Here is a 13,397-nt window from a genome sequence, read left to right on the forward strand (position 1 = left end):
GCAAGCACATGCAAAAACCAAGGTGGTTGAGCATTTGTTTTTTAGCACAACACAGTGCACCAGAAACGATTTGGAAAGCAAAGTCAGACCAACTGGCTTCTTGAAACCCATCCCATTCGATAAAACTGTGTTTTCTTTAGTGTGACAACAACAAAAAATCTGTTAATTTCCTTCCACACATTGGCCCTCATTACGAGTTCGGCCGTTAACGGCTGCCGCCGAAATCGCATTCGTGTCCGGGTCCTTGGAATGAGGACTTACCGGGCCATTCCGAGTTCGGATGGCCCGGTAATTCCTCCCTCAAGGACCCGGACACGGTCCTTCACCATTCCCATTTCAGCCCCCATAGGGCTGAATGGGAATGGGAGAGGGAGCAAACAACGGGCCATAACGAGATGGCCCGTTGTTTGCTCCCTCTTCCCCTCGCGGGACCCGGTAAACACGCCTGGTTTTCCCAGGCGTGCTTAACGTGTCCCGCAAGGGGACCTCGTAATGTGGCGGAACGGGTTGAACGGCGCCGTCACCTTTTACGGCGCCGTTTAACCCGTTCCACCAGGGTCGTAATGGGGCCCATTGAGTTCATATGGCGAGATTACCCCCCGCTTGGTGAATGAACGATATATATTTTTAATACTGATCAATTGATGTAATTTATTCCTCATGCATTTTTGCACTGTGTTAGTACTGCGCAAAGTAATTTTTTTTTACTTTTATAGTCCAGCACTATGCACTTTATCATATGCATTGTTGCACAATTGCTTCATTGCACAGTGCGCTAACTAATCATTTGACTTATACAGTCAAGCACCATGCACTTTATTATACGCATCTTTGCACAACTGCTGACTTGCACAGTTCGTTGACCATATATGTCTCAGATCCAAGACGGGAACTCATGTGGATGTTTTAGTCTGATTATTTACACTATGTGCTTTTTACTGGTCATTTGACACCTTTGTTTGCCTTATTTTATGGGATAAACACTTTGGGCCCGATTCATAATATCGCACACAGATATTGTGCAAAGTCCACGCGCGGAGAAGGACAGTGCGCGAGCCAGGAAAAATCTTGCACAGCATGCGTATTCTAGGAATTGCGAGTGGAAAATACCTGTAAGCGCAAGTCATGGCAGGAACTCCACCAACACGCCCAGATGCAATGCATGAAACTGTCAGATCAGCTACCTTTGCGGTGTCCCTCAGGCGTGAATACACGTGCCCTTCAAACAGCGCACGTGGTCCCTCGTAACTGTATCCTGCACACAGACAACATGCGTCTGTACAACGTGCGTATATAAAATCACAACTTGAGAAATGTACGTGCAAACCCATGTATAATGTCCCTGTTCCCCGCTAAACAGCATATACGCACCCCTACATGACATCGGAACCGCGAAGGAGTACACGCACCCCGAAAATCAATGTGCGATCCCACCTGCGCACGGAAAACACCTGCTGGTGTAGATACACCAGCCTTCGAGTGGCGAATGTGCTGAGGGACTCGCGTGGGCATTCCGATCGATCGAGTCCATAAATATGCGTCTTGCAGCGCAATAGAGGGCGTGCGCGGGACTGCCTGCAGGCCATCCCTTGGAGCACCCACTTCCTCGCAAGTTAGTCCCCATTTTTGGTGTTCCGCCCCTTTCCCCACACTCTGTGCAAGCCACACCAGAGCCAACCCTCTGCTTGGAGTTTAGAGCATCTCACGTGCACACAGACATGCCAGGCCAGCGTGGAATACACGCAAGTCCTGGGAACGTGGTGCACATCGTGTACCATGAATCGACAAGCGGGCAATTTCGTGTGCAAGCGCCCGATTTTCACTTCTAATCATTCCATGAATTAGGCCCTTTGTATGTCATTCACATGGCATTGGGTAGAATATTGGAATCAAACATTAAGTCCAGTACCAGTGTGGCTGGTCCCAAAGCGGTTGAACCATGCACTTCACTGGTTTATGGACATTAGAGTTGGACTTACCACTTGATGTTGGGTTACACCCTTTGTTTATTTTGCCTCATTTGAGTGTTGGTTTTAATCAATCACATTACCCTCAATTAATTTAATTTTTATTTTTATTGTTACAGACACACGTGTCATATGTGACTATCTTGCAGACTATAAATGCGATATGGGGCTACCTATTACAATTCTCTGATACCACCACCGTGCCTAGGGAACACTATGTAACAGTATGACATGTTATGGTACACTAGGCCAAGATGGCTGTGTTATTTTTGAGTGAACCATAGAGTTGCAAATGGGAGATTGTATCATAGAGTAGTCAATCTAAAAGCCCATTTAAATGCACTTTCAAACTTGTGTGAACAAGCGCTCAGTTGGGCGTGAAACGCGTCATATTTTGTGTGTCTGCTGTTCTCTTCTTGCCTATGGCATTGTTTTTTTTGTTGTCTAAAATAAAGGCAATTTTCAACATTTTTAAACATTGGCATTTCAAGCATTTTTTTCTTGATGGTGAAGCAGAGTGCAACCTGCACGTTGGTGTGCATTTGTTACTATATATCATCGGTGAAAAAACCTTTAAGAGCGAGTTAAGGTGATCAGATTTAATGCCACAAAACCCTTGAAATTCAGCACTTGCATTTGAAGCAAGTCCACCTTAACTATGCGCACCCTGTTGCGCAGCATATGGCCACAATGATGGCAATACAGAATTTCAAGGGTTTTGTTATACTATAGTTTCTTTGGGGCCCACTAGGCCTGGCCTTCGACCTTGTTGAACCAATATGTTTCTTTGGGGCCCACTAGCCATGGCTTTCATTTGTGGCCAGTGTACATGTTGCACCAATACGTTTCTTTGGGGCCCACTACCCATGACCTTCGGACGTTGCCACTGTACATGTTTCACCAATAGGTTTATTTGGGGCCCACTAGACAGGGCCTTCGTCTAAGGCCACTGTACATGTTGCACAAATAGGTTTCTTTTGGGCCCACTAGCCATGGCCTTCACCCATGGCCAGTGGCCACGGACTATGGGTGTAGCCACTGTACATGTTGCACCAATAGGTTTCTTTGGAGCCCACTAGCCATGGCCTTAATCAGTGATGTCATCAGTGCCATCTTTGTGGTTATGCGCTGTGCAACAGGAGGTGAAAAATTAAGGTGGACTTGCTTCAAGTGCCAGTGCTGAATTTCAAGGTTTTTGTTGAATTTCAGCTGTATGTTAAATCTGATACAGTTAACTCTCTCTTAGCAAAGGTTTTTTCACTTAATTTCAATGGTTTTGTTGCTATGTTTTTCACATTAAACCTAACTTAACTAAAGTTTTTCACTGAATTTCAAGGTTTTTTTTATATTATAGTTTCTTTGGCGCCCACTAACCATGCCCTTCAATCGTGGTCACTGTACATGTTGCACCAATAGGTTTCTTTGGGGCCTACTAGCCATGGCCAAAGGCCATTGGTACAAAGAACCATTAGCCCCCGCCTAGTAGATGTAGTCAACGTAGATGTGAAATATCCTTTTTTCACTCTCTCCCGATTCCCACGGGGTTCCCCGATAATGGCAATTAACTACACATACTATGGCAATGCCCATACCCGCGGTATTCCTCCAGTAGTCTCCCGATAATCCAAAAACGTTTGAAAATCAAAAGCTATTCTCAGTCCGCTCAGGCACACACCAAGTGCTCGTCTGCTCTTTCCATGGTCCCCCCACTCTCTTCAGCTGCTTTTCCCCTGCCTGGCCCTCTCCCTTTGCCCTCTTTCACTCTTTTGTTCATGTGATGCATTTTCCTTTCAGAGCGCGTCCTGCGTTGTATCCGCAGTAATCTTGTGAGATTCCCCCGGTATTCCCCCCATAATCTACAAATGTTCCAACTCTAACTGGCTCCCCAGACCACCCCCAACACTCCAATTTCAAATGATATCCTTCTTCCCCTCCCGACCTCTGGCATGATGCAAGTTCATCCTTTTTCCTGCTCGAAATAGGTTTTTGATCACTTTTACCTGGAAAAATATGAGGGATTTGTGGTGTGCGCTTTTATAATTTATTACTAAAGGTAGACTGATTTCCACTTTTCATTTTCGCATTACCCCGGTATTACCCCAGTAATCGCTGGCATTGAACACAAAAAAAGTGGCTATTTTGGAAGGAAAAAAAGAACTTTCAGGCGGGAAAACATCAGTAATTTGGGTTTTTTCATAATAAAAATGAAACTTCCAAAAAGAAGGTAGAAAAAGTCACAAACAGCCAATTTCCCTCTGCAATTGAAACTGGCGGATCGGGCGAATGTTGGCCGGTATTCGCTGATTTTCACGTGGAATGAAATTTAGCCATTTCGCCCATCCCTAGCTGTGACCTTACCTTGATAAGCGCCCCTTGCAAAGTCCATTTATACTGTGTGCATGCGACACGAGCTCCCAGCGAACGTACCCTTTGCTTGCATGCTCTGTGTAGCTGCTGGAACTTATAATCAAGGATTATTTCCGCTGCTTTTTATGCACATGTTTATGTGGACTATGCACATGTTTTTGTGGACTTGATTCGAAATGACTGCCTGACCCTTACTTTTTGATTCCAAGAAAAGCTATCACCGAAAAAACTAGACACGAATCCGATCCAGTGTAACTCCAAACATTTCTTTTCCATTTTACTAGCATAAAAAGAAACCATACTTTAAAAGAAAGTTGATGGTTTTTGTATCCAGCATCCATGCCTAGCACAAGAAAAGGAAGTTATTCACGCAAAAACGTATCACTATTTTCGAGCTGTCTCCGTCTTTGTGACGCATCACTCCTTTGAACGGTTCAAGGAGCTGCGGCTTTCTGGCTAAGAATGAGTGCGCTATTCACATTTCCTCCGCTTTCATACACAAACCTCAGAAAAGAAAGCATCTCTTTGAAGAGTAGATGATGTGTGCGACGAGTGAAGAAGGTCGCTCGGCATTCCTGGAATTAAAGGTTTACTCTTGATAAAGGCACAATGCGACTGCTCGGAATAGCCTGTTGCTGGTCGCCGGCATGGACTCATTCGCTGAGCCTTTGTAGCCTCTGTGTACATTTACCGAGAAAGGCAAAATAGCTTGGAAGGCCCATGAAGTTGCGCTCCGGGAAAATAATGCTTCTTGAGTTCATTGTCTGGAGGCAACTTAACAGAAGAGCTCTCTGGAGGTCAGAGACTATTCAGGAGACTATGAAGTGAAGAAATGCCGTGTATGGGCCGGAAACAAGCCTCCTAGCTGCCCACTGACCCCATGTTTTAAGAGAAATCCTCATCCGTGGCAAATTGAAGGCCAAAGAGCCCGTAGTGAAGACTGACAGAGGGCCCTGGGTAGGCAGAGCTTAGGTTGGGAGGGGTTCATGGCTATCACAAGCACAACATTTATGAATTTAAGGACAGATTTGCCTGTTAACATCACTAATCACCTCCCATTGTAAATTCTGAGCTTGCTGAGCCTGTTAAAAAGGGTAAGATCTCAGTGGGAGGCCCTCTGCAGTCCGGGTTGTTTGCCTTTGATGTGAGAAAGGCCAGGCAGAAGACCCTGTGGGTATTTGTCCCTTGTCCGAGTGTTAAATCCACCTCTGAACCTCATAGAAGCCTGGTTTTTGCCCTTTATATGCTGAGACATGGAGGTCCACACTTACATGGAAAATGAAAGAACTACAAATCCCAGCTTCCAATGCGCTGTTGGCTTACCAGTCGGTGTTGGAAAGTGAACCTTGTTTCTCACGACTTTTTGGGAGGCATGACGTGTACTGTGATGCTGAAACAAGTTATAGTGACTGTTAGGTGAGCAGGTTTAGTATTCCTTTTGATTGCACCTGCGATCAGCCATGGAGTCGTGTTTGCTGCACTATTGCAAGCTGGGGCCCTTAAGAAGCTCTTCAGGGGGACGCTTGTAAATGTATTTTTTGTTGCACTAGTTTGTTTCAAACAGGAGGCTGGGGTTGTGCGATAATAATAGCAAGATGTGGGACAAAATGACTACTGCTCTGCAGAAGTGCAGGGATGAGTAGTGGCTAAACCCCCTGCTTCATCCTACACTACTGCTAAACCAGCAGTGATATCAATCATAAAGGTGAAACAGGCACAGCCCGAAAGATATACGTTCTTTGCCTTGTGTGGTAGAGCAGGCCGGAGACAAGCTATAGTTTCGGGGGAGAGGAGTTGCGCTGATAACAATAGCAACCCAAACAACAATGATCTAAAATAAAAGAATGTCCAATCAAGGTTCTATAGAAATCTAGACTTTTAATCAAATAATACAATTCTAAACACTAAATCTGAAAACGCTAGGAAATCCATCCCTGTAAAAGAAACACAGAGAATGCAGACTTTTGTGAAAGGGCACTCTGGGTACAACAATGTCACTGTTCAAGAATATGTCTTCGGAGAGAAAGGTAGAGAAAGGAAGCAAAGATGCAGGAAGGAAAGAACCAGAAGACAGACCATCTCTCTGTCTATTCCCCCAAGACACTTGAACCTCCTCCCCTTCAACATCAGACTCACCCACTCGCTTCTATAGTTCAGTAAGGAGCTCAAGAGCCTACTCTTCAAGGAATGGCTCCTCCCCAACCCCTAGGTCCACACACCCTCCACTTCGCACATAAGCTGAGACTGGGCGATCTGCTCCCCGCTGTTTCCTGCACAGTTTGCTTGTAGATCCCTTGCTGCCGAATTGTCACCCCTCCCAGTCCCCCAATGTTAGCTCCTCGTTGTTTATCTGCTTCCCTTGTTTCTCTGCTTCCCTCGCCTTGTTCTTCCCCCTATGATTGTAAAGCATCTTTTGGTTCCTGATGCTAGGTCTGCGCTCAATAAATACTAATGACAATAATAAAAAGGTGGATTAAAAGATAATATGTTCCCAAAAAGTGGACTCAGCTGAGAGAGCCTTTTCACAGTACCTTCATTCTTGGCTTTGGGGCTCATTTGGGTTGATCTAAGCTTTTCAGAGAATAAGGAATCTGGAGGGCATCTGCTTGTAGTTTCATAGGTTCTTGATATTTTATTTTAACAAAGAAATGCAAACAAAACCTAACTAAGCCTACTCTACAAGGGAATTCCTTAACTAGTCTAAGATCTAAGGGAAAATGTCCTAGCATGCCTAAATTGGTCCTCACACTAAACAACAGAACAGTCAAATCAAAGCATAAACAACATAAATAAATGATGACCAAATAACCAGTGTCTTGGATGACTTCTATTTGTCCTGCGTAGACCGTGTTCCCCCAGAAATGTCCAAAGTCAATGTCTTCCAAGGAAAAATAAAGTCTTAAATTAGTTCTTGAAAAGTTCCATAGAAACAAAAGTTCACTCAAACAAAACAAATCCACTGGCAAGAGTTCCTCTTTTGTTTGATGAAAAGATTCCCTTTCCAAGTTCCACAAACAAAACAACAGCAATGGTATTCCTGGATAACTTCTTTCCACGAAAGAATGTTAGAGTTCTGAACAAAAGTACCAATTCTGCTTAATAACCACTCTTCTTCTTGGGCTCTCTGCAGTATCTTGGATACAATTTGTCAGGATGCTTCTTCTTGGGGATTGCACTCTTCTTAGCAACTCTCTTCTGCCAATGACACTGTGAGAGCAGGCTCCTTTGCCTCACAGTCTACTACTGCTTCTACTACATTCAAATGATAACATTCTGACAAGATGATATACACCCACAGTTCTACTGCTTCTGCTGCAACTTGCTACTTGTAAAGTATTTTTAGATAACTTAAACAAGACTCTTTGACCTCTACAGGTTGGCCAGTCACTCTTATTTCTTGTATGACGAGAAAGGCCAGCCTCTTTGCTTTTCCTATCTGTCTTGCAGCTGCCACGAAATCTGTCTTGGCTTATGGACTTCTTCTCTCCCTCAACTTTGATAGTCTCAGCTCCACAGACTAAAATGTAATTCTTTAACAAGCACCCAGTTCCCTTCCCCAGCTTCATGGACACCTTCTTCTTTGCCACCCACTGTTTGTTTCTTTTGTAAACTCAGTTTTGTAATGAAGCATCCTGAAAGTTCTTGCAGTTTTTGCTTGTTCCCTACCAAAGTTTTCATTGTGTACAAGTACAGCCGGTCTTGTTCTGGCCTCTATACTGTCTATGCCAAAATCCAACCTTTTAGGCCTGTATGTTAGACACATGTTATGGAAAACCTACAAATCTCCAGTGTGACAGAACTCTGTGAAAACCCTCATGTCTCTTGAAAGCATTTTGTTTTACACAATCTTCTCAAGCGTTACGTGAAGAGGGGAGCACCAACCACCTTTCCTAGGCCTCTAATCAACGAAAATAAAGGCTTAATTTATAGCACACATACAGAATATATGAATTACAACCTCAGAATGTAATATCAATAATATAACTTCTAAACAACTTTTTTCTTTTTTTTAAATCTATTTGTTATTTACCCTTGTTTTCCTAATTTGCCTTGAAACAGTCAATTTTGATTTGCCAACCACAAGGCCAAGCAGAAAAACAGCATTTTGAAAATGTATAAACCATGCAATTTGCTCTTCCACTTCAAGAATCATATATACATATCTACAAATATAAACAAATGTCTCTATGGAAAGCATTAAAACATATTAAATATTACATGAAAGGTAAAATGGATGATAATTGATATTTTACAATATCTTATGTATACCTCGGGTATATGTGTCTCTTCAATTTCGACCGCTTCTGTACTACATTCCTTGTACATAACAAATCTAAAAGAAAGGTTTAATTTTTAGACAATTTAATGTTAAAATCTTTTATCTCACAAAGTACATCTTGAGAAAGTTGATTTAATAATTGTCGACCTTACAATATCAGTTAAACTTTGAAAAAAGATACATTTAATCAACAGATTACAATTTGTACATGATTATTATTAACATAAAGTTGAGAACTGTGTACATGCAATAGTTTAAAAAGACATATTTGAAATTGTACTTGATAACCTTCTGAGATGTCACTGGGAGTTGGTATGAGAACATCCTGCAAAACATAGAGAGTCAATTGTAGCCCATTATTGTATGAAGCGTTGTCATTTTTTTTTTCCGATTCAATTTTTCGCTTGGCATTTCAAGTTTATGAACAAAAATATACACCGTTCATATAGTGAAAGAGTCTATGTTATTCAGAAACAAAGCAAATTTTTGTAAAGGTTTACTTTCGTTGTTGAACATGTTTCTGCGATAAATACATCATGGTTGTTGATCGAATGCTATGCAATTTGCTGACAGTATTGCAAATTATCCTGAAAAATAACAGTTATCTTAAATTTAAATAAGATATTGTTAATCAACAACTATTAATATCATTCAATGAATTCTCACTCCTTATACCTCATCCTCCAGTCTGGTTGCAGCAGAAGAATAGTATGCAGTTGAAGTTCCAGCATCCCCCTAAATCAAAGTAATTGTAATAATAAAGATGTAAAAGCAAAATAAAAAATAACATTGCAGACAAAAGATGGTCGATATTGACAAACAAGCCTACATGATAATTTGTATCTAAAGCTAATATTATACAGAACAATCAATATGCTTTAGGTTGAACTTGACCATATCAATATTTTTTGTAGTCACATCTGAAGGATCAGTGTAAAAAAATGACTTGAAAGGTGAGTGCAGTGCTGACTATGAAATAGTGGTCAGTGGAGAATCTTGGGCCTTTAATAAATGTATATATTCATACCAGTCTTCACAAGAAAATGTACATTAGTATAATTTAGACCACATGAAAAACTATAAAATACGTTTGTGTACAAGTTGCTTGGCCTCATCATTTGGATGTTGGACGTGTCTTTGGTTTCCTCCATGGTAATGGTCTGTATTTCCATCATTAACCCATTGAACAAAATGACCTACTTTTAAAGGATGCAATGTAAGTGTTGGAAAGGCTCCCATTGAACTGAAATATTAGTGTATCCCTAAAGTAGGGATACACAAAGTAATCTAAAGTGAAAAATGTGTAAACCACAGTACATTGTGTCACAGAGGAAACTTGTGTGATAAAATATTGATGGAAATATTCCCAAAAACCTCAACACCATTCATTATGTTACCTGTTCACAGGCTATTTCAAAATATTGAGTGATCATGTAGAAGACATATTATTATACAGACACATTTTGGAAATAGTTAAATACATAAAATGCAGCCACTACTCACCTGGGTCACCATGTGCTGAAATTCAGTTGGAACTGCATTGGGAAGTAATTTATGAAGAAGTCTGCAGTGATGCTTTTTAGTGTACTTTGATGGTTCGCACATGTCTTCTGAGAAGTGCATGCTGCAGACGCAGAATCGATTGTTCCTCACGTCATCCAAGACATCCCTGGCTCTGCTTTCAATCTCAGACACTGGAAATTCACAGCCATGTTCTTATTCAATTTAAATCCTTTGGAAATACATTCATGACTGTACTATGACTTTTGGCATTGCTGAATTTAGGGCAACCCAAAACGATACATGAAGGCATTGTTTGATTGTCCTTATGATCTGTTAAAAAAAAAAAAAATATATATATATATATATATATATATATATATATATATTACTATTAAAAACGTATCATAGTGAGTAATTCAAACATCACATTGCTTTGATAACACATTTGTTAGGGGGGCGTGGCCTGATGTCCACGGAGTGAGGACGCGAGTTCCCTGAGCTCCGTCTGGGCCGCAGCAGTCCGATCCTTTTCAAGGTGATTCAGCCCACAGACACCGCATCCGAGGAGATCCACCGGCGGCCGAAGCGGGAGACCTTGTCTTCCACCCAACCCCGACGAAAATCGGGGCCTGAGAAGCTTCTACCGCGACCCGGCGCTGGCTCCCCCTTCTTCCCGGGCGAGGCACACAAGATGGCGGCCGCCTCACGTTGATAACCCAGCGGCTCGCACTGGATCCGGGAGCCAGCGACTCGCTGACTCGAGCAGTCCCTCCCTGCAGTCGAGTGCACCCCGGCTCGGGCCACTCGAGGGCACCGTCAGGACCCGGTGCAGCAGCCAAGAAGGGCTAGGAGGAAGATCGCTACGCGGCCGATAGACACGGGGGAGAGGGTGGCGACGGCATCAAAGAGGCAAGATGGCTGCCGCGAGGAACAAAGCCAAGCACGCTACTCTGGACCCCTTTGTAACATCCAAGCCTGCTGCTCAATCCACACCGAAGACCTCACCAGCACAAGATGCCCCTGGGGATGAGACCAGACATAATCAAGTGCTTGAGGCGATCGCGGCCCTGAGGACATTCATCGATACGAAAATCGGGGAGGTTAAGACGGACATACAACTTATCAGGCAAGATGCCCGCAACTTAACGGAGCGCGTCACCATAGTCGAATCCTCCCAGAAGGACATCTCAGATGAGACGACGTCTCTACAGAAAGAGGTAGCGGACCTCAAACGGAAAGTGCACTTCTTGGAGGCGAGATCCGAAGAAGCAGAGGGTCGGGCCAGACGGAACAATATCAGGATCCTGGGCGTACCGGAGGGGTCGGAGACCATGGACCCGACGGCTTATGTGGAGTCCCTGATACAGCAGGAAGTAGGGGTGTCGAAACTCTCGCAGGGATTCGCCATTGAAAGAGCTCATAGATCCCTCCAGAAGCGCCCCCCGCCTGGATCCTACCCCCGCCCCATCATCGCCAAGGTCCTCAATTTCCGCGACCGAGAGGTGATCCTGAAATTCTCGAGGGAAGGAGGTATAATCGAGCGGGGTGACTCAAAGATTACCATCTACCCCGACTATACCCAATCGGTGCAGAGAGCAAGGAATTCCTTTGTCCCCATCAAGGCCCAGCTGAGGACACTGAACATAAAATACATGCTGCTCTATCCATCACGACTAAAAGTAATTCACAATGGGCGGGCAATATTCTTGGAATCACCAGAAGCGGCCACTATGTGGATGGAACACAATAACCTTGCTGAGGCTCCCAAAGAAACCACGCTAGAGGAACGCACTTAGCACGCCCAAAAAGCTGACCGCATACTAACGCGGCTGGAGCACCCATTTCTTTGGTATTATACTCCAAACCGAACCGAGGCTATACCAATACTGAAGAAAAACTACCACATCAGAACGCTAAATGACTGCGGGCTCACTCGACCTCCCGCCCATGGACACAGACCACGGACCCACCGTTGACCAGTGCAGACCTCTTTCCTGCACACAACCACTCGCGCCAGAGACCTGGACTAGGTCGGACGGCGCGAGGGCCCCCGAGCACTCCACCCCGGTGGCTGAAGCTGGGTGCATTAGTTTTAGTTACTTGTTCCAAGTTGTTATTGTTATGACTGTCCCAACCCGGATGAATAAAGATTTCCTGGGCCTAGGCGGGCCTACCCACCCCACACAAATGGCTCATCACCCACCCTACAATACGGCTCATGCAACACTGGGAGAAGGGGTGGCACTCCCCTCATCGAGGAACCCACTTATGCAATGGCAGCAAGACTCAAGCTAATTACATGGAACGTTAGAGGGATGGGAACATACATAAGAAGAAACCGGATTTTTTCTTATCTAAAGAGGAAAAAAATATCATTGGCCCTCCTGCAAGAAACACATCTCACCTTGGAGGCCACAGACAAAATCCTGAAATACTGGGGAGGCCAGGGTAGCGGCGCATCCTTCTCAAAGTACGCAAGAGGAGTCTATACATGGGTGAGCCCGGACACACCATTTCAACAAATGGGAACGGAGCTGGATAAAGAGGGCAGGTATGCAATAGTGTGGGGCATGCTTGAGAACACTCCCCTGTGTATAGTAAACTCGTATTTTCCCCAGCACAATATACCCTCACACATCAAGGACCTATGCGCAAAATTGCTGCACTACCGAGAGTATACGTTCATATGGGGGGGGGACTTCAACTCTATTATGAACCCGGAACTGGACAGATCGACAGCTCCACGCATGCCCCATAGCGCCTCTCCTGGGGCCCTCCCCAGGATGGTGGCAGACCTACACCTGACGGACATTTGGAGAGACCTCCACCCCTCGGATAGATCATATTCATTCTACTCGGCTCCCCATAGCCTCCACACGAGACTGGACTACTTCTTCATCGCCAACGAACTAACCCCGCAAGTTGAATTGGCAGAATACATGGGCAGAACAATATCTGATCACTCCCCCTTGCTGTTGCAGCTCTCCCTCAAGGGCCCCCGCCCCCCCATCCCGACGTGGCGCATGCCATCAGATGCCTTGACCGACCCAGCATTCAAGGAAACCCTAAGAGAAAAGCTGGAAGAATATTTAGCGATAAATAAGGGTTCGGTCGAGAAGTGGAGCACGCTTTGGGAGGCGCTGAAAGTAGTGACAAGGGGGGAGATAATCGCCGAGGCGGGCGGGATCAGGCGACAACTGAGGAGAGAACTGGAGGTCGTGGAGGAGAGAATAAAGCGACTTGAAAGTGGCGCCCCACCAACCACCGAAAGGGAGGCTGAA

The sequence above is a fragment of the Ambystoma mexicanum genome, chromosome 7q (genome assembly GCF_040938575.1).
Source record: "Ambystoma mexicanum isolate Mex_15411 chromosome 7q, UKY_AmexF1_1, whole genome shotgun sequence".
Lineage (NCBI taxonomy): Eukaryota > Metazoa > Chordata > Amphibia > Caudata > Ambystomatidae > Ambystoma > Ambystoma mexicanum.